Raw genomic sequence first — 26,738 nt, 5'->3', positions numbered from 1 at the left:
GGATATATCATCCCAAGGCTCACTAGTTATAGGAAGAGGAGTATACAATCCATGAGGCATTACTTTAGATTTAGCTTGTTTACAAGTAATGCATTTCTCACATAATCTCTCGACATCTCTTTCTCTTTTTTTTTTTTTTGTAAGTAAAAGTTTCAACATTTCTTTTCACGTGTGGCCAAAAGAAATGATCACTTAACACATCTAAAGTTTTTCTAATCCCGAAATGCCCCATTAAACCTCCACTATGTGCCTTTCTCACAAGTAATTCTCTCATTGAACATTGAGGAATACACAACTTATTTTCTTTGAAATGAAAATCATCATGCCTGAAGAACTTATCAAAACCCCCTTTCTCACATGCCCCATAAACATTAGCAAAATCATGATCAGAATTATATAAATTTTTAATATACTCAAAACCCAATAATTTCGCATCAAGTTGAGAAATTAGAGCATACCTTCTACAAAGAGCCTCGGCAACCACATTTTCTTTACCTTGTTTATACTTGATGATGTATGGAAAGGATTCAATAAACTCCACCCATTTTGCATGCCAACGATTTAGTTTTCCTTGTCTTTTGAGATATTTCAAAGACTCATAATCGGTGTGTATAATGAATTCCTTATACCAAAGATAGTGCTGCCATGTCTCTAACACTCTTACCAAAGTGTAAAACTCCTTGTCATATGTTGGGTACTTAAGACTTGCTCCACTTTGTTGAATCTCGTATTTTGATGATGAAACTACTTGATATATGTTTATGATTTAATCTGCGTTTTGAGTGACGCAGGATGCTTCGATCAGGATGAGACAATTAAAGCAGAAAAATCATATTGTGCCGAAGGAACATGTCAGAAGATTGGACGTCGGGCCAGTGGATCGGTCGACGTATCGACAGAAGGCTTCGGGCCGTGGACTCGGGCATCGGGCCAAGAAGAGCGGGTATTGTGCCAAGGATATCGGAGTTGCGGAGTCAACTGGCCGATTGGGCAATAGGCTGCACGAGAGGACGATGCGCCGAAGAATCGGACGAAGCGTCGAGGGACCAATGACATGTCGGACAACTTGGTTAATTGCTTAGGATTAATTGTCTCGATTGAAGTTTTGTTTTTGTTGTGCAGGATTAACTATGATAACGATGAAGACATAAAGCGAAACAAAGTGTCGGAGTCAAGCGCGAAGGATTTGTTGCGAGTTCGAGAGTTCGACGGAAGTCTGAAGATTCGTTGGGAGTTCGCGGAGCTCGCCGAGAAAGATCGGAGCTTGCCGAAGAAGCTCGTTGGAACTCGCTAAGAACAAATCGTGAAGTCTAGGAGCTTGCCGGGAGTCCGCAGAATGGTTTCCGAGAGTTCATCGGAAGACCGCCGGAAGTTTGCCGGAAGCTCGCTAGAAGAAGTCTTGACTTGCGGACTTTGTAATAGCTTAGAAAATGTCTTTAAATTCATAGTTAGCACGTTAATTAGGGTTAGGATTAGGTGTTAATCCTATAACCCAAGTAGGGGCCAATTAGGCCCAAGTTCGGACTGGTTTGGACCAAGTTTGGAGCCAAACCAAGTGAGCTGGAATAGTGAAGAGGTGCCACCTCTCCAGCCTGGAGGTGCCACCGCCAGGGTTGGGAGGTGCAACCGCCCCAGCCAGGAGGTGCAACCGCCTGGGCTGTGGGGTTGGGAGGTGCAACCGCCCCAGCCAGGAGGTGCAACCGCCAGGGCTGCAAGGCTGGGAGGTGCAACCGCCCCAGCCAAGAGGTTGCACCGCCAGAGCTCAAGTTCCGAGCTCTGCCAGGCGATGCAACCACCGAGCTCAGTCTTCGAGCTCTGGCAGAGAGGTGCATCAGCCTGAGCTCAGTCTCGAGCTCTGCCAGGTGATGGAATCACCGAGCTCAGTCTTCGAGCTCTGGCAGAGAGGTGGATCAGCCTGAGCTCAGCTTGGAGCTCTGCCAGGTGATGCAACCACCGAGCTCAGTTTCGAGCTCTGCCAGGTGATGCAATCACCAAGCTCAGTCTTCGAGCTCTGCCAGGTGATGCAACCAACGAGCTCAGTCTTCGAGCTCTGCCAGAGAGAAGCAATCGGCAAAGCTCAGTCTTCGAGCTCTGCCAGGCGGTGCCACCTCTCCAGTCGAGAGGTGCAACCGCCTGATCCCAGAATTCTGGGATTTGATCGATTTGATCGTTTTGAGCTCGAATTTTGAATTGGGTTGGGGCCTATAAATACCCCACCCATTCAGCACTGAAAAGAGCAAGAACTGACCCGAAATCTTGATCTTTTCAGTGGTTCTTAGAGCTCAAAACTGCTAGTTTTCCTCCTCCTTCTGTTCTTCAAGTTTGAGTTGTAAAGTGAGGAGAGAAAACATCTGTAAAGGTTGTCTCCTAAGCCTGTCAAAAGGAGAGAAATTGTAAGAGGGAAGTTTGGCCTTCGCCCATTGAAGGAAGGCACCTAGTTGACGTCGGCAACCTCATCGGTGGAGGAAGCCAAAAGTGGAGTAGGTCAAGGCTGACCGAACCACTCTAAATCTCTGGTTTGCGTTTACTTTCGAGCACTTTATCATTACTGCAAACCTCCCTCATCACTACTGCTCTCTGCGCTTTCACGAACAAGTTCTAAGTGCTGTTCTTCCAAATCTGCATTCAGACGTAAACTCGTATTTTCATACATTACAGTTTACGTTTACGTTTGATTCTGCAGAACTGTTTTCCGTGCTTTTACGAACGAGCTTCCTTGCAGTTTACGCTTACATTTTAATCCTATTAATAACTGCAATCTGTCCTCTACGATTTTACGAACGAGTTTCAACATTTAGACGTAAAACTGCATTCAGACGTAAATCGGCTTTCTTCGCTCAATCATCAGATTTCAGTTCACGTTTACGTCTTGGTTTCAACTGCATACTGCCTTCTGCGAGTATACAAACGAGTTTCAAAGTTTAGACATAAATCTGCGTCTAACTGCGTTTAGACGTAAATCTGCGTTTAGACGTAAAACTGCGTTTAGACGTAAAACTGCGTTTAGACGTAAAACTGCGTTTAGACGTAAAACTGCGTTTAGACGTAAATCTGTGTTTAGACGTAAAACTACGTTTAGACGTAAAACTGCGTTTAGACGTAAATCTGCGTTTAGACGTAAATCTGCATTTAGACGTAAATCTGAGTTTAGACGCAAAACTGCGCTTAGACGCAAAACTGCGCTTAGACGCAATCTGCGCTTAGACGCAAAACTACGCTTAGACGCAATCTGCGCTTAGACGCAAACTGCACTTAGATACAAACTGAGAATTTGCTTTTGCATCATAATAGTTTTTGAACGAACGCAGCTTTTGGTTTTTAAATTATTATAAGATTTCCGCTGCACTAATTCACCCCCCCCCCTCTTAGTGCTCTCGATCCTAACAATTGGTATCAGAGCGGGGTTTTTCTCATTTCGGATTTACACCCGAGAGAAATGACTTTTCAAGAGGGCTGTTCGGTCTTTCGTCCACCGTTCTTTAACGGATTGGACTACACTTATTGGAAAACTCGAATGAGAGTTTTCTTAATTTCTCTAAATCTGGATTTATGGAATATCATTGAAAACGGTTTTCAACTTCCCTCCAAACCGATGAACGAATGGTCGGTTTTGGAGAAGAAGAATTTTTCTTTAAACGCAAAGGCTATGAATGCCTTATTTTGCGCATTGGACAAAAATGAGTTCAATCGGATTTCTACGTGTGAAACGGCTTTCGATATTTGGCGCACTCTTGAAATCACGCACGAGGGAACTAGTAGAGTCAAAGACTCGAAAGTTAATATTCTACTGCTTGATTTCGAGCTTTTTCATATGAAACCAAGCGAAACCGTTGTTGACATGTACACCCGTTTTACGGATGTCGTCAATGGTTTAAAATCACTTGGTAAAAGCTTTTCGGATTTTGAACTCGTTAACAAAGTTTTGCGCTCACTTTCTAAAACTTGGGATTCAAAAGTAACTGCTATTCAAGAATCGAAAAACTTGAACCATTTTCCACTTGAAGAACTAATTGGTTCATTGATCACATATGAAATGACGTGCAATGCACGTGAAGAACTTGAGAACCACCTTCCAAAGAACAGGAAGGATTTGGAACTCTGGACAAATGAATGCCACTTGAGCGATGACTCAAGTGATGAGGACAATGATGAACAAACCAACCTTCCAAAGAACAGGAAGGATTTGGGACATAGAACATTTGAAGACCACTCGAGCATAAGCTCAAGTGATGGTGAACTTAAAATGAAACGAAAATTAAAAAGCAAAAAGAATGGAACTACTTGCTTTAAACGCAAGAAGAAGAACAAAAATTGGGATGAATCGAGCTCCTCCGAAGAAGAGAAAGTCAACAAAAGCAAGGCAGCAAACTACGCCTTAACAGCCTACAATGATGAGGTAATCGAAATTCCCCTAATTTACTTCGAAATTACATGATGCTTTTCATGATGCACTTTTCTTTTTCTTTAAATTTTGTTGAAAAATATATTTTTAATAATTTAACCATGAAAATGCAAAAATATGATCATGCTTGTAATCTTGAAAATGATAATGAAAATTGCATGTCTTATGTTAATGCAAGATAGAAATCTAATGATTTTACACCTAGTGAGATTAATCTTATGTGCTTGAGAAGCAAGAATGTATATTTTGATGATTTTCATATTGCTTTTCAATGACGATACATGGCTTTTGTTTGGAAGGCTTGATATTTTTCATTGTCTTTGTTTATTAAATATAATGTATGGTTTTGACATAAGAATAAAGATTTGAGCATGCTATTATAAAGTCAATCATAAATTAAAATTAAAGAAGTTTTAGGCATTTATAAGAATCATTCAAAATTATCTTCAATGAAACCTTGCTTAATGTTGCAATGAAAATATTAAAGTTATACTTGATGATTTCAGATTTGACAAATGCTACACTTTAAATATGAATCATTCTTCAATCAGATTAAATGCTTCAATCATTTTCTAACTCTGGAGTTCTCGATTTTGGTGAAATACAAGTGATAAATTCATTTATGATATCTTGTAAATCACTTGAATTATGAATGAGTTTTTCTTTTTTATGATGTGTTAAAAGAATCACTTAAAAAGAAAATGTTTTTCCCATTTTATCGAGATTAATGATTTCATGATATTATGTGAATCTCGAAACTGATCTTGATGAAATAGTAATAACGTTATTCATGTTATGAATCTTAAAAATGATTGAAATATTTAACACTTTTATGCTCTTCCCCCTACTTTCTTCTTGTTTTCAATGATAAAATGGGGAGAAGTTTTGATCATGCATGGTAGGATATAATTTGACAAAATTGATACCATCATGATATGAAACATTTATAATGTACAATTATGCATACAATACTTGTGCTTTCTAATTATGATGTGATGTATTGCATATGATGTAAATCATGATTTAAAATGCTATGAGTGCCAAGTTACACATTTTGAGAAGAAATTGTTATATTGAAATATTAATGTAATTATGAATGGTGATATGATATCATGCATGTAATACTTCAATTTATGATAATGATGCATGCTATGATAAAATATTCATGATGAAAAATTATCTTGACATTCATAACTTGATTATTCATCATTTGTCATGATTTTGAAATCGTTGTAAAAGGAAAAGAGAACTACAAAACTGTATTCTCTCTTTCTTTTTTTTTACAATGACAAAGGGGGAGATAGCTAGCTTGTACAAGTCAAGAAGATGCAAAAACTTGATTTGCTAGCTTACCTATCTTAAGAAGCAAAGATTGCTAACTTGCTTATTTCAAGAAGAAAAATTGTCTTCTTGAACATCACTATCTTGAATATCTCAAGAAGCAAAACTTGCAATTTGCACATTGCAATAGGAAGCAAGAATCATGAGCTTACACAAGAAATTTATCTTGCATTTGCTTTCGAAATTTTTGCTAGCTTATATATTGTGAAACTTGTATATCGTAAAAATTGCTAGCTTGTTGGTCTAAAGAGAAGCAAAAAGTTGCTATCTCAAAAGAAGCAAATGTGCTATCTTGCCTATCTCAAGAGGCAAAAATGCTAACTTGCGCATCTAGCAAAGTGAGCAAAATTTTCAAGAAGCAAGAGTTGCCTTCTTGAACATCTCTAATTTGCTAGCTTGCATGATGTAGAACTTGCTATCTTGAACATTACCAAAAGTGCTATCTTATATGCTATAAAACTTGCATATCTAAAACTTGATAGCATGAATGTTCTAAGCATGATGTAACACTTGCTAAATCTTCTAGCTCCAAGATTGCATGATGATAAAACTTGATACTATGATTTTCATGCAATGAGTTGAACCAATATCACACACACTTGATTGTAGTACTTCTCCTTTTTGTTGATGACAAAGGGGGAGAAGTATGTTGATGACATGACATGTGATGCATAAGTTTATGCATAAGTTCATGTTGACGTGTTGCAAGTATTCATGATGAATATTGCAATGACTTGAATTCAGTTTGAATTCAAGGTTCTATCAATGGCATATTGATAGGGGGAGTTTGTTTAAACTCCGGGAGTTAAGTTTAACTCCGTCATCAAGTGGTTGTCATCATCAAAAAGGGGGAGATTGTTGAATCTCGTATTTTGATGATGAAACTACTTGATATATGTTTATGATTTAATCTGCGTTTTGAGTGACGCAGGATGCTTCGATCAGGATGAGACAATTAAAGCAGGAAAATCATATTGTGCCGAAGGAACATGTCAGAAGATTGGACGTCGGGCCAGTGGATCGGTCGACGTATCGACAGAAGGCTTCGGGCCGTGGACTCGGGCATCGGGCCAAGAAGAGCGGGTATTGTGCCAAGGATATCGGAGTTGCGGAGTCAACTGGCCGATTGGGCAATAGGCTGCACGAGAGGACGATGCGCCGAAGAATCGGACGAAGCGTCGAGGGACCAATGACATGTCGGACAACTTGGTTAATTGCTTAGGATTAATTGTCTCGATTGAAGTTTTGTTTTTGTTGTGCAGGATTAACTATGATAACGATGAAGACATAAAGCGAAACAAAGTGTCGGAGTCAAGCGCGAAGGATTTGTTGCGAGTTCGAGAGTTCGACGGAAGTCCGAAGATTCGTTGGGAGTTCGCGGAGCTCGCCGAGAAAGATCGGAGCTTGCCGAAGAAGCTCGTTGGAACTCGCTAAGAACAAATCGTGAAGTCTAGGAGCTTGCCGGGAGTCCGCAGAATGGTTTCCGAGAGTTCATCGGAAGACCGCCGGAAGTTTGCCGGAAGCTCGCTAGAAGAAGTCTTGACTTGCGGACTTTGTAATAGCTTAGAAAATGTCTTTAAATTCATAGTTAGCACGTTAATTAGGGTTAGGATTAGGTGTTAATCCTATAACCCAAGTAGGGGCCAATTAGGCCCAAGTTCGGACTGGTTTGGACCAAGTTTGGAGCCAAACCAAGTGAGCTGGAATAGTGAAGAGGTGCCACCTCTCCAGCCTGGAGGTGCCACCGCCAGGGTTGGGAGGTGCAACCGCCCCAGCCAGGAGGTGCAACCGCCTGGGCTGTGGGGTTGGGAGGTGCAACCGCCCCAGCCAGGAGGTGCAACCGCCAGGGCTGCAAGGCTGGGAGGTGCAACCGCCCCAGCCAAGAGGTTGCACCGCCAGAGCTCAAGTTCCGAGCTCTGCTAGGCGATGCAACCACCGAGCTCAGTCTTCGAGCTCTGGCAGAGAGGTGCATCAGCCTGAGCTCAGTCTCGAGCTCTGCCAGGTGATGGAATCACCGAGCTCAGTCTTCGAGCTCTGGCAGAGAGGTGGATCAGCCTGAGCTCAGCTTGGAGCTCTGCCAGGTGATGCAACCACCGAGCTCAGTTTCGAGCTCTGCCAGGTGATGCAATCACCAAGCTCAGTCTTCGAGCTCTGCCAGGTGATGCAACCAACGAGCTCAGTCTTCGAGCTCTGGCAGAGAGAAGCAATCGGCAAAGCTCAGTCTTCGAGCTCTGCCAGGCGGTGCCACCTCTCCAGTCGAGAGGTGCAACCGCCTGATCCCAGAATTCTGGGATTTGATCGATTTGATCGTTTTGAGCTCGAATTTTGAATTGGGTTGGGGCCTATAAATACCCCACCCATTCAGCACTGAAAAGAGCAAGAACTGACCCGAAATCTTGATCTTTTCAGTGGTTCTTAGAGCTCAAAACTGCTAGTTTTCCTCCTCCTTCTGTTCTTCAAGTTTGAGTTGTAAAGTGAGGAGAGAAAACATCTGTAAAGGTTGTCTCCTAAGCCTGTCAAAAGGAGAGAAATTGTAAGAGGGAAGTTTGGCCTTCGCCCATTGAAGGAAGGCACCTAGTTGACGTCGGCAACCTCATCGGTGGAGGAAGCCAAAAGTGGAGTAGGTCAAGGCTGACCGAACCACTCTAAATCTCTGGTTTGCGTTTACTTTCGAGCACTTTATCATTACTGCAAACCTCCCTCATCACTACTGCTCTCTGCGCTTTCACGAACAAGTTCTAAGTGCTGTTCTTCCAAATCTGCATTCAGACGTAAACTCGTATTTTCATACATTACAGTTTACGTTTACGTTTGATTCTGCAGAACTGTTTTCCGTGCTTTTACGAACGAGCTTCCTTGCAGTTTACGCTTACATTTTAATCCTATTAATAACTGCAATCTGTCCTCTACGATTTTACGAACGAGTTTCAACATTTAGACGTAAAACTGCATTCAGACGTAAATCGGCTTTCTTCGCTCAATCATCAGATTTCAGTTCACGTTTACGTCTTGGTTTCAACTGCATACTGCCTTCTGCGAGTATACAAACGAGTTTCAAAGTTTAGACATAAATCTGCGTCTAACTGCGTTTAGACGTAAATCTGCGTTTAGACGTAAAACTGCGTTTAGACGTAAAACTGCGTTTAGACGTAAAACTGCGTTTAGACGTAAATCTGCGTTTAGACGTAAAACTACGTTTAGACGTAAAACTGCGTTTAGACGTAAATCTGCGTTTAGACGTAAATTTGCATTTAGACGTAAATCTGAGTTTAGACGCAAAACTGCGCTTAGACGCAAAACTGCGCTTAGACGCAATCTGCGCTTAGACGCAAAACTACGCTTAGACGCAATCTGCGCTTAGACGCAAACTGCACTTAGATACAAACTGAGAATTTGCTTTTGCATCATAATAGTTTTTGAACGAACGCAGCTTTTGGTTTTTAAATTATTATAAGATTTCCGCTGCACTAATTCACCCCCCCCCTCTTAGTGCTCTCGATCCTAACACATTAGCTTCTCACTAAAGAATGCAATGGGTCTGCCTTCTTGCATTAAGACTCCTCCAATTCCTATTCCACTCGCATCACACTCAATCTCAAAAGTTTTAGCAAAGTTCGGTAAAGCAAGCAAAGGTGCTGAACTGAGTTTATCTTTAAGCAAGTTAAAAGCATCATCTTGTTTTTCACCCCATCTAAATCCCATATTCTTTTTTATGCATTCAGTTAATGGTGCAGCAATTGTAGAAAAATCCTTAATGAATCTTCTATAAAAGCTAGCAAGACCATGAAAACTTCTAACATCACTAACACTATTAGGTTTTGGCCACTCCCTAATTACTTTCACTTTTTCTTGATCAACATGTATTCCTTTATCATTAACAACATATCCAAGAACTTATAAAAAAAAAAAACAACATATCCAAGAAAAGTAATTTTATTAGTGCAAAAAGTGCATTTCTTTATATTACCATATAACTTTTCTTTTCTAAGCACGTCAAAAATAGCTTTTAAATATGTTACATGCTCATCTAAACTTTTGCTATGCACAAGTATATCATCAAAATAAACCACTACAAATTTTCCAATGTAAGCACGTAAAATATGATTCATTAATCTCATGAAAGTACTAGGTGCATTAGTTAGGCCAAAAGGGATAACCAATCATTCATATAAACCATGTTTAGTTTTGAAAGCGGTTTTTCATTCATCACCTTCATGCATTCTTATTTGATGATATCCAGATTTTAAATCAATTTTTTAAAACACACAAGAACCATACAATTCATCCAATATATCATCTAGCCTAGGAATAGGACGTCTATACTTTACCGTGATTTTATTGATGGCTCGGCAATCAACACACATTCTCCATGAACCATCCTTTTTAGGCACCAATAGAATAGGAACTGCACATGGACTCATGCTTTCTCGCACATACCCTTTTTTCATAAGCTCACTTACTTGTTTTTGGATTTCCTTGGTCTCTTCGGGGTTGCATCTATATGCTGGCTTATTTGGTATGCTTGCACCTAGAATGAAATCAATTTGATTCTCAATTCCTCTAATTGGTGGCAAACCATTAGGAACATCTTCGGGAAAGAGATCCTCATTTTCTTGCAAAAGATCAACAATAACACTAGGCAAACTTTTGTCAAATTTGTTAGAAGCAATCAAAACATCCTTGTACATAAGTACAAGTAAGGGCTGCCTCATGGTTAAGGCTTTCTTCACATCACTCATTTTGGCATAAACACTCAGTTTTCTTTCACTCAAACTTTCTTTGTTTTCTGTCCCCTTGTATTTCCCAATACTCTCATTTTTATCACTCAACTCACAATTTTCTTTTTTCTCTCTTTCTTTTTCCCTCCCCAAAGTTTTGGTTAATGAAGACTCAAGCTCCTCATATTGTTGTTTTATGCGCATTTGGTCCTCAAAAATTGTCTTTGAAGGTAAAGGTCCAAGCTGATATTTATGTCCATCTATGATCAAAGAATAACGGTTCTTGAATCCATTATGTATTACCCTTCGATCGTTTTGCCATGGTCTCCCCAATAACATATGACTAGCATACATAGGTACCACATCACACCAAACTTCATCCTTATATCTACCAAATGAAAAGGAAATTAACACTTATCGATTTACCTTTACTACACCACTATCATTCAACCATTGTAACTTGTAAGGTTTTGAATGCTTGATAGTAGATAATTTCAATTTCTCCACGAGCAAGGTGCTTGCCACATTTGTGCAACTTTCACAATCAACAATCACATTACAAAACTTGTTAGCAATCAAATAATGAGTATGAAACAGATTTTCATGTTGTTCACCATGTTCATCATTTTCATTTTGCAAACTAAGTATGCGTTGAACAACTAGATTTTCACCTTTAGCATGCTCTATATCGCTAGTATCCTCTAGAATGTCTTCATCATCCTCTTTCTCACTTTCAGATTCTACAATTCCATCCCTCATGATCATAACTCTTTTATTAGGACATTCGCGTGCCACATGTCCATGCCCAAAGCACTTAAAACACCTAATACCTCTAGTTTGATTAGGTAGATTCTCACCTTTACCCTTGCTGCCTAATTCATTTCTACCTTTAGTCTCATCAATTTTAGGCTTAACAATGGGTTTATCATCCTTTTTACTCTAATTCGGTTTCCAAGAAGAAGAAGAACCCGAATAAGGTTTTGAATCATACCTTGTGCCTTTTCTTTTGAGTTGCCTCTCAATCTTCATGGCCACATTCACCATGTCTTCAATCTCCACATAATGTTGCAATTCTACAAGATCAGCAATGTTCTTGTTTAATCCACTCAGGAATGGAGCCATGGTGGCCTCACGATCTTCATCCACATTAGCCCTTATCATGGTTATTTCCATCTCCTTGTGATACTCATCAACACTCATGGAACCTTGTGTCAAGGTTTGCAGCCGTTGATGCAAATCCCTATAGTAATAACTAGGGACAAATCTCTTCCTCATGATTTGTTTCATCTCCAACCAAGTCTCCGCGGGCCTTTCACCATTTCTACGCTTGTCTTTACACAATTGATCCCACCAAACAATAGCATAATAAAAAAATTCAACAGCGGCTAATTTTACCTTTTTCTCTTCAGAGTAGTTGTGACATTCAAAGATCATCTCCACTTTTCGTTCCCACTCCAAATAGGCATCTGGATTATTCTTCCCTTGAAAAGAAGGAATTTTCATTTTGATGCTGCCTATGTTTCTGTCCACACCATCAAAACGTCCTCTCCTAGTTTGTCTCCTAGGATTAATATCTTGACCAATTAGAGTAACTTGGTCATCATCCACATCATCGCCACCATCATATTCATTATTGACAAAGGTTGGTTGTCTCCCACGTCGTGGTTCACCTTGCAATCTATTAATTGCATCATTATGCCTTTCTAGATGATCTCTTACATCTCCCATCACTTTGAACATACGTTCAAATTGTTGCTGCATTGCTTGAACAAACAGATCATTGGATGAAGAACTCGCTTCTTTATCTTTAGACATGTATATAACCTAAAAAACAAAGTTAGAACAATCTCACTAACACTCCCTCACGTTTTTTTTTTTTTCACTCTAGATTTGATTCACTCCACTCGTGTTTCACACAATTTTTTTGGCTTTTCTCTATATTGATCTTACCACTCTTGCCTTTTACCTCTCTTATTTTGTTATTTGAGTTCTTAGATTAACTAAGGTACCTAAACAAACAATTCAGATTATGGCAATTCAAGAAACAAATAGTGAAATTGGACAACTTTAAAAGCAAACAAAAGATAGGCCAATTTAAAGGTGTGTGTAATGCACTTTAATCATAAGCAAAGACTAGAATTTTTTTTTTTTCTTTTAGGAATGAAGAAAGATTTCGAAATCGAAATAGAAATTCAAATGAATAAAGATCAAATTCTATAACTTGCAAGTATTCTTTGAATCTGCAATTTTTTTTTTCTAATTCTGATCTCTCTTTTTTTTTTTGACCTTTGATTTTCCCTCTTTTTTTTTTAGCCTTTGATTTTCTCTCTTCTTTTTTTTTTGACTTTTTGATATTTTTTTTTATACCATAAAGTGCGGAATTACAAATAAGAATTGTAATAATGCAAGAAGCATAACAATGAAGATGAAAGAAGAACAATAATTATAGATATTGGCCAACAAGAAGAAGAAGAGAAAAGAAAAAAATCTAAAAGATAGCAATTAAATATATATGCAAATCTCAAACTTGAGCCGAGCTCTGATACCAAATGATGGAAATCTTCAACTTAGCAACCATATATCCCGATAGCTAAAGAGCTATGATACATATGGAATGTAAATTGACCCCCTCCAAAGATTTGGAACAAGATGGATCGTTCAAAATTGAAGTTTGGAAAACTATTCTAATTACATAATCAATAAAAATTTGATAAAGTAATTAGAATAGTACTTTGATTCCCTTAAAACGCCACAAACTAAGAAGCTTGATAAGTTAAAAGGAAAAACAAATATTTTTTCTTGGGTTTTGAACGCCACAAACAGAAATGCTTGATAAGTCCAAAGTTCATGCAAGAACTTAAAAACAAAACACTCACCGGTGTTGTAAGTTGAATATACTTCTCAATGTGTCCTTACAAAGAGAGTTAGCATTATTTATATAGTATAAATGTCACGCCCCTCAAATAAAATCGACAATATTTAAAATTTTCATCGCAACTAATCCAGGATCCAAACTAATATTTGAGGACACTGAAAAACATTCTATCAAATTCATATCTAAAAAAACCTATGCAGTTTATAATCATATACCACATCACTTGATAATTCACATTTATGGCAACCCAAGCCAACTTGACAAACATGAACAACATTTATAAATCCACAGGTTTATATCGTCATAAATTAGACTTAACATTCCGAAATTCCAAATAAGAGAGATCTTCTAACACTTTTACACAATATATCCATTTCGATTCATCAACAACATTTCATTACATACAAAATATGCTTATACAACAATAGCATAACAACCAATAAGACTTGCCCATAATTCTGAATAGCTATCCACTGCCTCAGCCCAAATCAAATATCTCAAATGGTGACAAGCTGACCTGAAAGATTTATATAACAACGAAATGAGCTAAAAACAGCTCAGCAAGTGACAAAGCATATTCAGAACAAAAATAATGGTTTCAAACAAGTAAGGTATCATAATGCAAGGCAGAATACAAGAATTCTCAAGGATACCATTTCATTAGATACAAAATCATATGTATCTTGTCATTCAAAACATATTTGATTCATAACAAATGAAGCACAGAGTAATTGGAGCATATCAATAGCGTACGAGATGTTCCGGAGCATATCAATGGCAATTGGTACATTTCGAAGCATATCAATAACAAATGGAACATATCGGAGCTTATCAATGGCATATGAATTGTTCCGGAGCATATCAACGGCATATGGAACATTTCGGAGCATAACAAAGGCGTATGAAATGTTTCCGAGCATATCAATAACAAATGAAACATTTCGGAGCTTATCAATGGCATATGAAATGTTCCGGAGCATATCAACAGCATATGGAACATTTCGAAACATATCAATAGAGAATGAACCATTTCAGAGCATATAAAAAACAAATACCGTACAGAAGCTCAAACGTCGTCCTTGACGTTGCAATCATATCATTCTTATCCAAAGCATGTATAAAAACACATAACCAAAGCTTTGGATATCATATCAAACATATAGAAGGTGTAGTGGGACCTCGAACAGAACGTGATACATCCATTTCTGAATGACCACCAGATAGAAGTCTCCCACGTCTGGGAGCTCCATCCACCCACGTCTAGGTGAAGTCAGAGGGGGCCGGCAGAGCATCGCAGGCTCTAAGCACATACCCTTTACCATTTCTAGCAAAGGTCCAAACAGTCCCACAACCACAAGAGTACAAGAGGGCAGTTTTAGCAATAAGTAGCATATATCGGAAGCACATGCGGAACAACAAACGTACATGTGCCTTTACGAGTCAAATACGATGCAAGCAACAATCTCTCACAAATGTATTAAGATTTGGAATGAAATAAAAGCAAGAGTATACACAGATTCCAAACAATCATATATAACTCAATTCAAATAAGAAGGTTAGATGAATTCGATAGCCAAAGGAATGAAACTAGAATAGGCACACATCGAAAGCAAATGCGGAAAAATGGGTTATACATGTGCCTATAGGAGTCAATACGATATAGCTTAAACGTTACACAATAGTTTTCAAGAATGCAAATAATTTTAAGGACGAGCATACAAGAATTCAAAGCAGCAATATAAAGCTCAATTGAATAAGAAGGCTAAAGGATATCAATTTCCAAAGGAATGAATCTAGAATATGAGAAATCGACCAAAGCTCGATTTCTGGCAGAATACAAGAGGCACATTGAACAAATGATTCAAACTATCAATCGTGCTCCAATTTACTCAGAAATAATCATTGGATAATACTTTCAGATAAGACAGGCTTCATATGAATTGAACTATCCAACAGAGAGAGTTACAAATAATTTGGTAAACAAGGGTCGTAGAACAAAATCTCTGTTTGGCAGAATTCATAATGTCAGATTCAACAGATAACTGGGCAGGTGTTTGGATTCCAAATCTTTCAATCCATATATCAAAAGAAAGATCTACGAGTCTAGTTTCCAATGGAATCAGTTTTGAACAAATCAGAGTTTCCAACAAAGACTTATAGGCAGCTCGATATCAAAAGGTCAGAATCTCAGAAGTTGCACATATTCGAATCGTTACGTCTAAACAGGAGATATATCAAATGCAAGGCTAGAACAATTCAAAGTTCCTCATATTCAAAGCAAATGTAGAGATAAAAATGACAGTTAGGAAAGATTAGGATACTTGCAATAGGAACGATTAGAACAATTACAGGAGGAACGATCGGGAAACTTGCAATAAGAAATATCTGAGCAATTATAGGAGAAACGATCAGGGAACTTGCCTTTCAAGGATTTCGATCCAAAGATCCAAAGAAAGTGCCAGCCCAAATCCTTCTACTTTTCCTCCGTGTCCTCTCTCTCTGTTTCGTTTTCTACACATCTTTTCTTTTTCCTCCACAATTGCAGCTCATGCAGAACATAGAGACATAGCCACCTACTCTCTCTTACTCTCATTCCTTCATTTTCTTTTTCAAATACAATTGTCGCAGCCATCGCCGCTGCCACTACCACAGTCGTAGCCACGACCGCAGCCCCTTCCACTGTACTACTTCCTTGCTCCCGTCTCTCGCAGACATAACTACTGCATACGCAGTCGCTGCCACTGCAGCCGCAATCCCGTCCGCAGGCCCTTTTTCCCCTTTCCTTTCTTTTCTTTCCCAGCTGCAACTACCGCAGCCGCAGTCGCAGCCATGGCCGCAGCCATGGCCGAAGCCACCACAACCGCAGCCTCTTCTTCCTCCCCTGCTCTATTTCCTCTCCTTCTCTTCCAGTTGCAGCTGCCACTGCCACAGCTGCCTCCCCTTCTCCTCTTCCTCTCTTCTTCCCTTTTCCTTTCTCTTCTTCTTCCTTTCCTTCTCTTCTTTCCCAGCTGCACTGCTGCAGTCGCAGCCTCAGCCACGGCCACAGCCTCTTCTTCCTCCCCTGCTCATCTTCCTCTCCTTCTTCTCTTCCAACTGTAGCTGCCATCGCTGTAGCCGCAGCCCCTTCTTTCCCTTCTCTTCTTCCTCTCCTTCCCTTCTTCCTTTCTCTTCCTCTTTCCCTGCCATAGCTGCAGCTGTCACTGTCGCAACCGCAGTGACTTCTTTCCCTTCTCCTCTTCCTTCTCCTTCCTTTCTTCTTCTTCTCTCCCCACTGCAACTGCTGCAGTCGCGGACGCAGCCACGGCCGCAACCTCTCCTTCCTCCCCTGCTCATCTTCCTCTTCTTCTTCTCTTCCAGCTGTAGCTGCCATTGCCGCAGCTGCAGCCCCTTCTTCCCCGGCGTCACACACACCCTCTCCTCTGTTTCCTCTGCAGGAAACAGAGGTATCACAACCTCTTCTCCTGCTTCCTCTTCTTCTTCTCTTCCTCTTCTTCTTCTTCTCCTCCCCAACGCCCCACACATACTCTCCTCTGTTTCCACCTGCGGGAAACAGAGGTGCAGCAGCCCTAGCTGCTGCTGCTGCCTCTCCCTCTCCTCTCCATCTTCTCTCTCTTCTTCTTCTTCTTCTTCTTTTCTTCTCCTCCCTCTTCCTCCTCTCTTCTTTTCCCTCTTCTTCTTCTTTCTTCTCTCCTCACGCCCCACCGCTCCTCTCTGTTTCTCGAAGAAACAGAGAGTGCGTGGGAGGCGGTGGGATAAAACCGAAATTTTCGGTTTTCTTTATTTTCTTTTCATTTTGCAACTTAGCAGTTTAGTCCTTGAAATTTTTATATTTACATATAGGTCCTCAAATTTACATATAAATCCTTATTAATAACTTTCAAAAGTGAGGGATATTACAATAAAGGCCAAGTACAAAGGGATTGAATATATTAAATGACATTCATATTCCTAATGCATGAATGTAGATTACTCATGAATCTACATTGAATTGTTTTGAATAATTATTCATGAATAAGCTCACAATTCCTAATATGGTCCAATTTGGCTGAATGACCTTTATTCTTCAAAGATAGCTAAAAATTCATCATTCTCTCAAGGTTGGACTTTCTCTTCATGATGTTGACTTATTTGAATCAGGTTGATTATTTTAGGCTCTTCTTGTATCCATAGAACCTTTACCAAGTTTTGTCACTCCCCCCCGAATTTAATTCTCATTTAGGAGGTGTGAACCTAATTCAAGATTGATAATATTTAATTCAACAAATAATCCAGGATCCAATCACACATTTGAGGTCACTAAGAAATACATTCAAGTCATTCACCTCTACAATCCACAATTCACAAAACCTGTGCAGTCTATAATCATACATCATGTCACTAGATGATTCTTAAAATCCAAAAGCAACTTAACTAAACCATGACTATATCATAAATCCATAAGCGTGGCGATTAATGCAATCACAAAACCAACATGTACTACATGTTTATATCAGTACATAGTTTAGACTTAACATTTCCAAAATCCTGACATAAGAGGTACTTTTCAAATATTTACAAGATACATCAATCTAGATTTGTCATTGATATTTCATTACACCCAAAAATAACTTATACAACAACAACCTATCAAGTACAAAATATTTGCCCCAAAATCTTCTAGTATTCCACTGCCTCAACCCAATTTATACATTTTTGTAAGCGATAAGCTATCCTGAAAAATTTATATAGCAACGGGGTGAACATATAAAGCTCAGCAAATGACTAACATATCCATAGCAAAGAGGACAGTTTTCAAACAAATTAGGTATCAAAATACAAAGCAAAGATACAAGATGAAACAGTAGCATGTTTTGTTTGAATGCAGAATTACAATATCATATCGTTCGAAGCACATTTTATTCATACAATCGAGGAAAGTTAATTGGAGCATATCATTGGCATAAGGAGCATATCGATGACATATGGTAGTTTTCAAGGCATAACAAAGACGTAAGGAGCATTTTGGATATCATGAATGCAGAATTACGATATCATTTCGTTCGAAGCACATTTTGTTCATACAATCAAGGAAAGGTAATTGGAGCATATCATTGGCATAAGGAGCATATCGATGACATATGGTAATTTCAAGGCATAATAAAGAAGTAAGGAGCATTTTGGATATCAATGGCAAATGAAACAGCTCGGAACATATCAATGGTGAATGAAATGCTTCAGAATGTATCAATGGCATATGGAAATATTTCGGAAGCATAAGAAGCATTTCAGAACATATCAAAGAACAAATACGAAATAGAAGCTCAAACGTCGTACTCTAGCATAGTGCATGTGAGGTTTAACTTAGTGGTGGCTCCACGCCGTGATGAGTTCTCGACTCTATCCACGGGTAGCCATTTCCTACTCGAGCCCTCTCACCCTACCCAAGTGCTAGGTCGGCTCTGAATTTCATATCGAACAGATAGAAGGTGAAGTGGGATTCCAAACATAATATGGTCCATCCATTTCTGAATGACCACCAAACATAATCTAGAGCATCGCGGGCTCTAAGCACATACCCTTTACCATTTCTGGCAAAGGTCCAAATAATCCCACAAACACCAGAGTACAAAAGGGTATTGTGAATAATGAATTGGGACATATCGGAAGCACATGCGGAACAAAGAAATGTACATATGCCTTTCGAGTCAATACGATACAAACATAATCTTTCATAAATGTATTCAGATTTGAAAGAAAACAAAAGCAAGAGCATACAAGGATTTCAAGAAATCACATATAGCTCAATTGAAATAAGAAAGTTAGGTGAATTCAATGTCCAATGAAATGAAACTGGAAGAGGCGCATATCGAAAGCAAATGCGGAACAATGGGATGCATGTGCCGAATCATTACGATGCAAACATGATCTTTAGATGATAGCTGCAGATGTACAAATAAATAAAGGACAAAAGTATACAGGAATTTAAGGTAATATTGTAAAGCTTAATTGAAGTAAGAGTTTTAGCCGAAATCGATTTCCAAAGAGAAGAAACAAGGAAAGCTGAAATCGACCAAAGCACGATTCTGGCATAATTTGATAAGAACATTGTATGAATGATTTGGATAACCAATTATGCTCCAATTTATACAAAATAGGATTCCTTAGAAATATTTTTCAATCTAGTTTTAGGCAAATTAAGTTTAACAAGAATTGGAATTTACAACAAGGAGTTATAGATAATTTCGTAGCGAAAGGTCTGAAAATATTAGATATGTTTTACTGAATTCATAGGGTCGATGAAAGCAGATGTTTCAGTTAGCAATTGTACTCAAAAAATTTCAAATCATGTATATGCAGAAAGAATTTTGAGTCTAGCTTCGAATAAAACATGCTTTATATGAATCTGAGTTCAAAGAAGAAAGTTATAAGTAGTTAAGTAACAAGAGGTCAGAAATTTCAGTCCCTGTTTTGTAGAATCTGTAGGGTTAAATTAAACATAAGTCTTAGTAGGCATTTAAACTCCAAATCATTCGATCTTAGTATCAAAATAAAGATTTTTTTGTCTACTTTCAAATGGAATAGGTCTTGTCTAAATCAGAGTTTATTACAAAATGTTATGACTGAAACATTGCATAGAGGTCAGATTACCGAAAAATTACAGATTCATAGCTTTATATCAAAACAAAAGAAGGTCTAGTTCTCAGTTGAAATCTTTCAAATTTTGCAGAATAAAAATGGAAACAGAGATTACGGTTACTGTGGGATAGGGTTAGAACACTTGCCTTAAAATTATTTGAATCCCAAATATGAGAAAATTGATGAAAAACCTCAAGCTCTTCTTCTTCTTCTTCTTCTTTTTCTCAAACTCACGTTGGCTGCAACTCTTCAGGTTTGTTTTCTTTAACCTTTCATCTAATTATTTGGGTTTTGGCTAATGCCAAAGTTGCAAGGTGTCATGCATGCATGAAAGGGGCTAGGTGTCATCTTTAGAGCAAAGATAAGTGGTACCAACCTTAGGTTAGCTAGTGACACATGTCCACTATATATTTTTTTTCTTTTTTTTTTCTTTTAACTTTAATCTGAATCTTTCATAAATTATATCAAACTTTTAATATTTACTCTTAGGTCCCTAGCCATAAACTTTTAATATAATATTATTAAATATAAAATAATTATTAAATAACACTTATTTTTACAAACAAACCTTTTACTAAATTTTCAAATATAGGGGATGTTACAAGTTTTGACTAGCTTGCTTCTTCCTAATGCCTTCTAATAAACAAGTTAAGGCTTCTTTCATCCTTTTAGTTTTTGCTCTTGTCATTGGTCCTCGATGAATAGTTAAAGGGTCTTTGACAGAATTATAATCAACTTGCTCATTCATATCATTATGTCTACTTTGAAGTTCATCGATTATTTCATTTTTTTCTTGTAGGCTACGCAGCAATTTTCGTAGCTGCAGCCCCAAAGACTCAGCGTCATCTTCATGGTCGCTACCTTCACCAACTACATCTTTTCCATTCTGCCTTGCCATGATCTCTAGCCTTTAGCTCTGAAACCAAACTGATACCGGGGAGGGTAAAAATGCAGAATGGATTTCGAAAGAACACCAATAGAATAGTTGTTCAGATAGAAAATGTCACAGAAGGCAAGGAACGATCTCTTGAAGAAACTTCGGCAAAACGAAAAATAGCTCACCACTAAGTTTAAAATCAAAAGGGATACATAAAGATCACCACTTTAATGACAATAAACAATGATACAGAACTAAAAGCAAAAGACTCACCACTCAAGGATACATCCAAGAGATACAGAGTTCAAAAGAGCACTCCAAGAGAGCTTCTGCTAATATCCTCAGTTTTCTAAAGTCCTTTCTAAGCCTTAAACCCCAAAATAAATACTAGTGCATGAAACAACCCTTCATGCATAGGAAATTTCGAAATTAAGTGCTTTACAGCTGCCAACCAACTCCATTAATGTATTCCTTTATGGAGGGAATATGCTGATGAGCTGTCTTATCTAAGTAGGCTGAGTTGAAGATTATGTAGCAATATTGTTGGCTGAAAAAAATATCATATTATCAGTATGGTCCATATGAACATATTGTAGCAAATTAGACACTCCCGTGTCAGAAGTCTTTGTGTTGCACTCCTTTTTGCGCCCTAAGCGATGAAAACCTCTCCCGTAGACTTCCGAGGTAATGGTTTTGGGGCTCGGAATTTGTCATCTCTATTGTGCAGTCAGTATTGGGGCTCCAATCGTTTGTACGCCGGCCACGACGTGCACATAGGCGGGGGACGACGCACACAAAACAGGTGCGATCATACCAGCACTATAGCACTAGACCCATCAGAACTCCGAAGTTAAAATTTCTTAAGCGAGAGTAGTACTCGAATGGGTGACACCTTGGGAGGTCCTCGTATTGTACTCCTTTTTGTGTCCCGAGTGATGAAAACCTCCCCCGTAGACCTCCGAGGCGATGGTTTTGGGGCTCGAAATTTGCCGTGACCACTATGTAGTCAGACTCGTGAGGCTCGGAGAGAGCTTTCCGGACTAGGGTCGCAATAGCGATTCCGAGATCGTTCGAGAAAGTGCCGATGGTTTTAGTGCACTTGCCGCAACCGTTATGCAGTCATCGGACTAGGTCTCGGAGTGAGCTTGCAATAGCGATTCTGAGATGGTTTGAGATAGCACCGATGTTATCGAGGCGCGCAAGGGGCTCCGGTCGTTGATAGGCCAGCCGTGATGTGCACATAGGCGAGGGATGATGCACGCAAAATGGGTGTGATCATACCAGCACTAAAGCATCGAATCCCATCAGAACACCAAAGTTTAGCTTGCTTGGGCGAGAGTAGTACTAGGATGGGTGACACCCTAGGAAGTACTCGTGTTGCACACCTTTTTTTGCCCCGAGCGATGAAAACCTCTCTTGTAGACCTTTGAGGCGATGGTTTTGGGGCTCGGAATTTGCTGTGACCTCTAAACAATCATTCTTTTAGGGCTCGGAGAGAGATTTTCAGACTAGGATCGCAATAGCGATTCCAAGATTGTTCGAGAAAGTGCCGATGGTTTTAGAGTGTGCATGCCGCGATCGTTATGCAGACATCGAACAGGGTCTCAGAGTGAGCTTGCAATAGCGATTCCGAGATGGTTTGAGAAAGCACCGATGGTATCGAGGCGCGCAAGGGGCTCCGGTCATTGATAGGCCAGTCGTGATGTAAACATAGGTGAGGGATGAAGCACACAAAACGGGTGCAATCATACACGTACTAAAGCACCGGATCCCATCAGAACTCCCAAGTTAAGCTTGCTTGGGCGAGAGGAATACTAGGATGGTTGACACATTGGAATGTCCTCGTGTTGCACTCCTTTTTGCGCCCCCAGCATTAAAAGCCTCTCCCGTAGACCTCCGAGGCAATGGTTTTGGGGCTCGGAATTTGCCCTGACCATTGCATAGTCAGTCTCGTGGGGCTCGGAGAGAGCTTTCCGAACTGGGGTCACAATAGTGACTCCGAGATCGTTCGAAAAAGTACCGATGGTTTTATCGCGCGCTTGCCGTGGCCATTATGTAGTCATCGGACTAGGTCTCGGAGAAAGCATCGATGGTATCGAGGCGCGCTAGGGTCTCCGGTCATTGATAGGTCGGCCATGATGTGCACATATGCGCGGGGCGAAGCATGCAAAACGGGTGCGATCATACCAGCACTAAAAGCACAGGATCCTATCAAAACTCCGAAGTTAAGCTTTCTTGGGCGTGAGTAGTACTAGGATGGGTGACACCCTGGGAAGTCCTCGTGTTGCACTCCTTTTTGTGCCCCAAGCGATAAAAACCTCTTTCGTAGACCTCTAAGGCGATGGTTTTCGGGCTCCGAATTTGCCGTGACCACTGCGCAATCAGTCTCGTGGGGCTCAGAAAGAGTTTTGCTGACTGGGGTCGCAATTACGATTCCTGTATCGCTCGAGAAAGTGCCGATGGTTTCAGCGTGTGCTTTCCATGACCGGTACACAGTCATTGGATTGTGTCTCGGAGAGAGCTTGCAAAAGCAATTCCGAGATGGTTCAAAAAAGCATCGACGGTTTCGAGGCGTGCATGGGGCTCCGTTCGAGGATAGGCCGGCCGTGACGTGCACATAGGCGAGTGATGGCACATGTAAAACGGGTACCATTATACCAACACTAAAGCACCGGATCTAACTAGAACTACGAAGTTAAGCTTGCTTGGGCGAGAGTTGTACTAGGATGGGTGACACCCTAGGAAGTCCTCGAGTTGCACCCCTTTACGCCCCGAGCAATGTAAACCTCTACCGTAGACCTCCGAGGCGATGGTTTTGGGATTGGAATTTGCCGTAGCCACTATGTAGTCAGTCTCGTGGTGCTCAGAGAGAGCTTTTCGGACTGAGGTCACAATAGCCATTCCGAGATCATTCAATAAAGTGTCGATGGTTTCAGCGCGCGCTTCCCATGTCCGGTATGTAGTCATTGTACTGTGTCTCGGAGAGAGCTTGCAATAGCGATTCCGAGATGGTTTGAGAACACGCCGACGGTTTCGAGGCACGCAAGGGGCTCCATTCTTTGATAGGCCGACCGTGACGGGCTCATAGGCAAGGGGCGAAGCACGCAAAACAGGTGCGATCATGCAAGCACTAAAGCACCGGATCCTATCAGAACTCCGAAGTTAAGCTTGCTTGGGCGAGAGCTGTACTAGGATTGGTGACACCCTGGGAAGTCCTAGTGTTGCACTCATTTTTGCACCCCGAGCTATAAAAATCTCTCCCGTATCCCCCCGAGGCGATGGTTTTGGGGTTCGGAATTTGTCGTGACCGCTGCACAGTTAGTCTCGTGGGGCTCGGAGAGAGCTTTCTGGACTAGAGCCGCAATAGCAATTCTGAGATCGTTTGAGAAAGTGCCCATGGTTTCAGCGCACGCTTGCCTTGACCGGTACGCAGTCATTGGACTGTGTCTCGGAGAGAGCTTGCAAAATTGATTCCGAGATGGTTCGAGTAAGCGCCACCGGTTTCGAGGCCCGCAAGGGGCTCCGTTCTTTGATAGGCCGGTTGTGGCGTGCACATAGGTGAGGGACAAAGCACGCAAAACGGGTGCGATTATGCCAGCACTAAAGCACCGGATCCCATCAGAACTCCGAAGTTAAGCTTGCTTGGGCAAGGGTAGTACTACGATGGGTGACACCCTGGGATGTCCTCATGTTGCACTCCTTTTTGCACCCCGAGCGACGAAAACCACTCCCTAGACCTTCGAGACGATGGTTTTGGGGCTCAGAATTTGTCGTGAACGCTGCGCAGTCGGTCTCGTGGGGCTCGGAGTGAGCTTTCCGGACTGGGGTAGCAATAGTGATTCCAAGATTGTTTGAGAATGTGCCAATGGTTTTAGCGTGCACTTGCCGTGACTGTTATGCTGTCATTGGACTGTGTCTCGGAGAGAGCTTGCAAAAGCAATTCCAAGATGGTTTGAGAAAGCGCCGACGGTTTCGAGGCGCGCAAGGGGCTCCATTCGTTGATAGGCTGGCCGTGATGTTCACATAGGCGAGGGACGAAACACGTAAAATGGGTGCGATCATGCTAGCCCTAAAGCACCGGATCCCATCAGAACTCCGAAATTAAGCTTGCTTGGGCGAGAGTAGTACTAGTATAGGTACCTTGGGAAGTCATGTTGCACTCCTTTTTGAGCCCCAAGCGATGTAAACCTCTCCGTAGACCTCCAAGGCGATGGTTTTGGGGCTCAGAATTTGTCGTGACCATTGCGCTATTAGTTTCGTGGGGCTCATTGAGAGCTTTCCGGACTGGGGTCGCAATAGCAATTCCGAGATCATTGGTTTCAGCGCATGCCTGCCGTGACCGGTATGCAGTCATTGGACTGTGTCTCGAACAGAGCTTGCGATGGTGATACCGAGATGGATTGAGAAAGTGCTAATGGTTTCGAGGCGCGCAAGGGGCTCCGATCGTTGATATGTCGGCTGCGACGTGCACATAGGCGAGGGATGACATATACAAAATGGGTGCGATCATACTAGCACTAAAGCACTGGATCCCACCAAAACTACGAAGTTAAGCTTGCTTGGGCGAGAGTAGTAGTAGGATGGGTGACACCCTAGGAAGTCCTCGTGTTGCACTCCTTTTTTTTGTAATAAAGTAAATTGATTATGTGTAAAGTTTATAGAAATAAAAAGTGGATCCCAAGTAGTTGGACATGGGATCGACCGGGATCACAGAGACATTCCCTATGTACATAGCAGGCCCTTCGCAATAAACTACCTACAATAGGCAATATGAAGAGAAGAGATATCTACCATGTTAACCGATGCTCCCTTTGTATCCAACAAGAAGAAACTATTGACCGCCTCTACTTTGCTTGTGACTGTACTAAATGGATAGACTACCGCAACCAAACTTACATCAAGAACTAGGCGACCTCATGTAATGTTTCTCAAGAAAAGGACCTCTCACACAATTGGCAAATGTTACTTTCAAATGCGCTATTTGGTGGACGTGGAAGGAGAGATATAGCAGAATATTTGAATGTCAATACACAAACAATGCTCAGCTCTTGACAGAGATTATTAGAGACTCAAGATCCTGTATGGAGCACGATCTCAAATTATAGCACATTACACGAAGAGAAAAAGAAATTTTTATCAAATTTAATTTTGCTATTAACTAAAGATCTTGGGAATGATGTTAAATACTATACCCACAAATAATCTTAACATATCTGGACATGCATTTTTCTTGTTGGCTATAGTTAGGAGTTAAATACTATACCCACCAATAGTCAACAACATGTGTATTCATAACTACCGCATGTGCACTGAATGAGTTACTTGGCTTTGTCTATGACTTGTATAGATAAAGCTATTTGTAGAAACTTTACAACAATCAATTTACTTTTACTTACAAAAAAAAAAGTTTCTACAAATAGCTTTGTCTATACAAGTTATAAACGAAGGCAGGTAACACATTTAGTACACATGCGGTAGTTATAACTACACATGCTGTAGACTTTAACTCCTAATGTAACCAACATGTCAAGATATGCCAAGACTACCTGTGGGTACAACATTTAACATCATGCCCAAGATCTTTAGCTAATAGCAAAATTGAATTTGATAAAAATAACTTTTTCTCTTCGTGTAAAGTGTTCCATTTTGAGATTGTGCTCCATGCATGATATTGAGTCTCTAATAATATCTATCAAGAGCTGAGCATTATTTGTGAGCTGACACTCAAAGATTCAATTACATCTCTCCTTCCACATCCACCAAATAGCACAGCTGAAAGTAACCTTTGCTAGTTGTGTAAGAGGACCTTTTCTTGAGAAACCTTGCATGAGGTCATCTAATTCTTGATGCAAGTTTGGTTGCGGCAGCCTATTTAGTTCGGTTAACATGATAGATGCCTCTTCTCTTTGT

At 40.3% G+C, this 26,738-nt stretch overlaps 1 non-coding gene and 7 pseudogenes across 1 annotated transcript; all 8 read left to right on the top strand.

Moving 5' to 3' along the window:
• Window positions 1-22,095: 22,095 nt before the first annotated feature.
• Window positions 22,096-22,214, top strand: LOC135637445 (5S ribosomal RNA; annotated as a pseudogene).
• A 351-nt stretch (window positions 22,215-22,565) lies between these two features.
• On the top strand, window positions 22,566-22,684 carry LOC135637376 (5S ribosomal RNA; annotated as a pseudogene).
• A 317-nt stretch (window positions 22,685-23,001) lies between these two features.
• LOC135637421 (5S ribosomal RNA) lies at window positions 23,002-23,121 on the top strand (annotated as a pseudogene).
• A 351-nt stretch (window positions 23,122-23,472) lies between these two features.
• On the top strand, window positions 23,473-23,591 carry LOC135637398 (5S ribosomal RNA; annotated as a pseudogene).
• A 348-nt stretch (window positions 23,592-23,939) lies between these two features.
• On the top strand, window positions 23,940-24,058 carry LOC135637409 (5S ribosomal RNA; annotated as a pseudogene).
• A 351-nt stretch (window positions 24,059-24,409) lies between these two features.
• On the top strand, window positions 24,410-24,528 carry LOC135637369 (5S ribosomal RNA). Its single transcript, XR_010496233.1, has one exon. It is a non-coding gene; the product is annotated as a 5S ribosomal RNA (ribosomal RNA).
• A 350-nt stretch (window positions 24,529-24,878) lies between these two features.
• On the top strand, window positions 24,879-24,991 carry LOC135637387 (5S ribosomal RNA; annotated as a pseudogene).
• A 335-nt stretch (window positions 24,992-25,326) lies between these two features.
• Window positions 25,327-25,445, top strand: LOC135637432 (5S ribosomal RNA; annotated as a pseudogene).
• Window positions 25,446-26,738: the final 1,293 nt, after the last annotated feature.

Source organism: Musa acuminata, chromosome BXJ3-4 (genome assembly GCF_036884655.1).
Source record: "Musa acuminata AAA Group cultivar baxijiao chromosome BXJ3-4, Cavendish_Baxijiao_AAA, whole genome shotgun sequence".
NCBI classification, from domain to species: Eukaryota; Viridiplantae; Streptophyta; class Magnoliopsida; order Zingiberales; family Musaceae; genus Musa; species Musa acuminata.
This window is presented reverse-complemented; position numbering and strand designations above follow the sequence as displayed.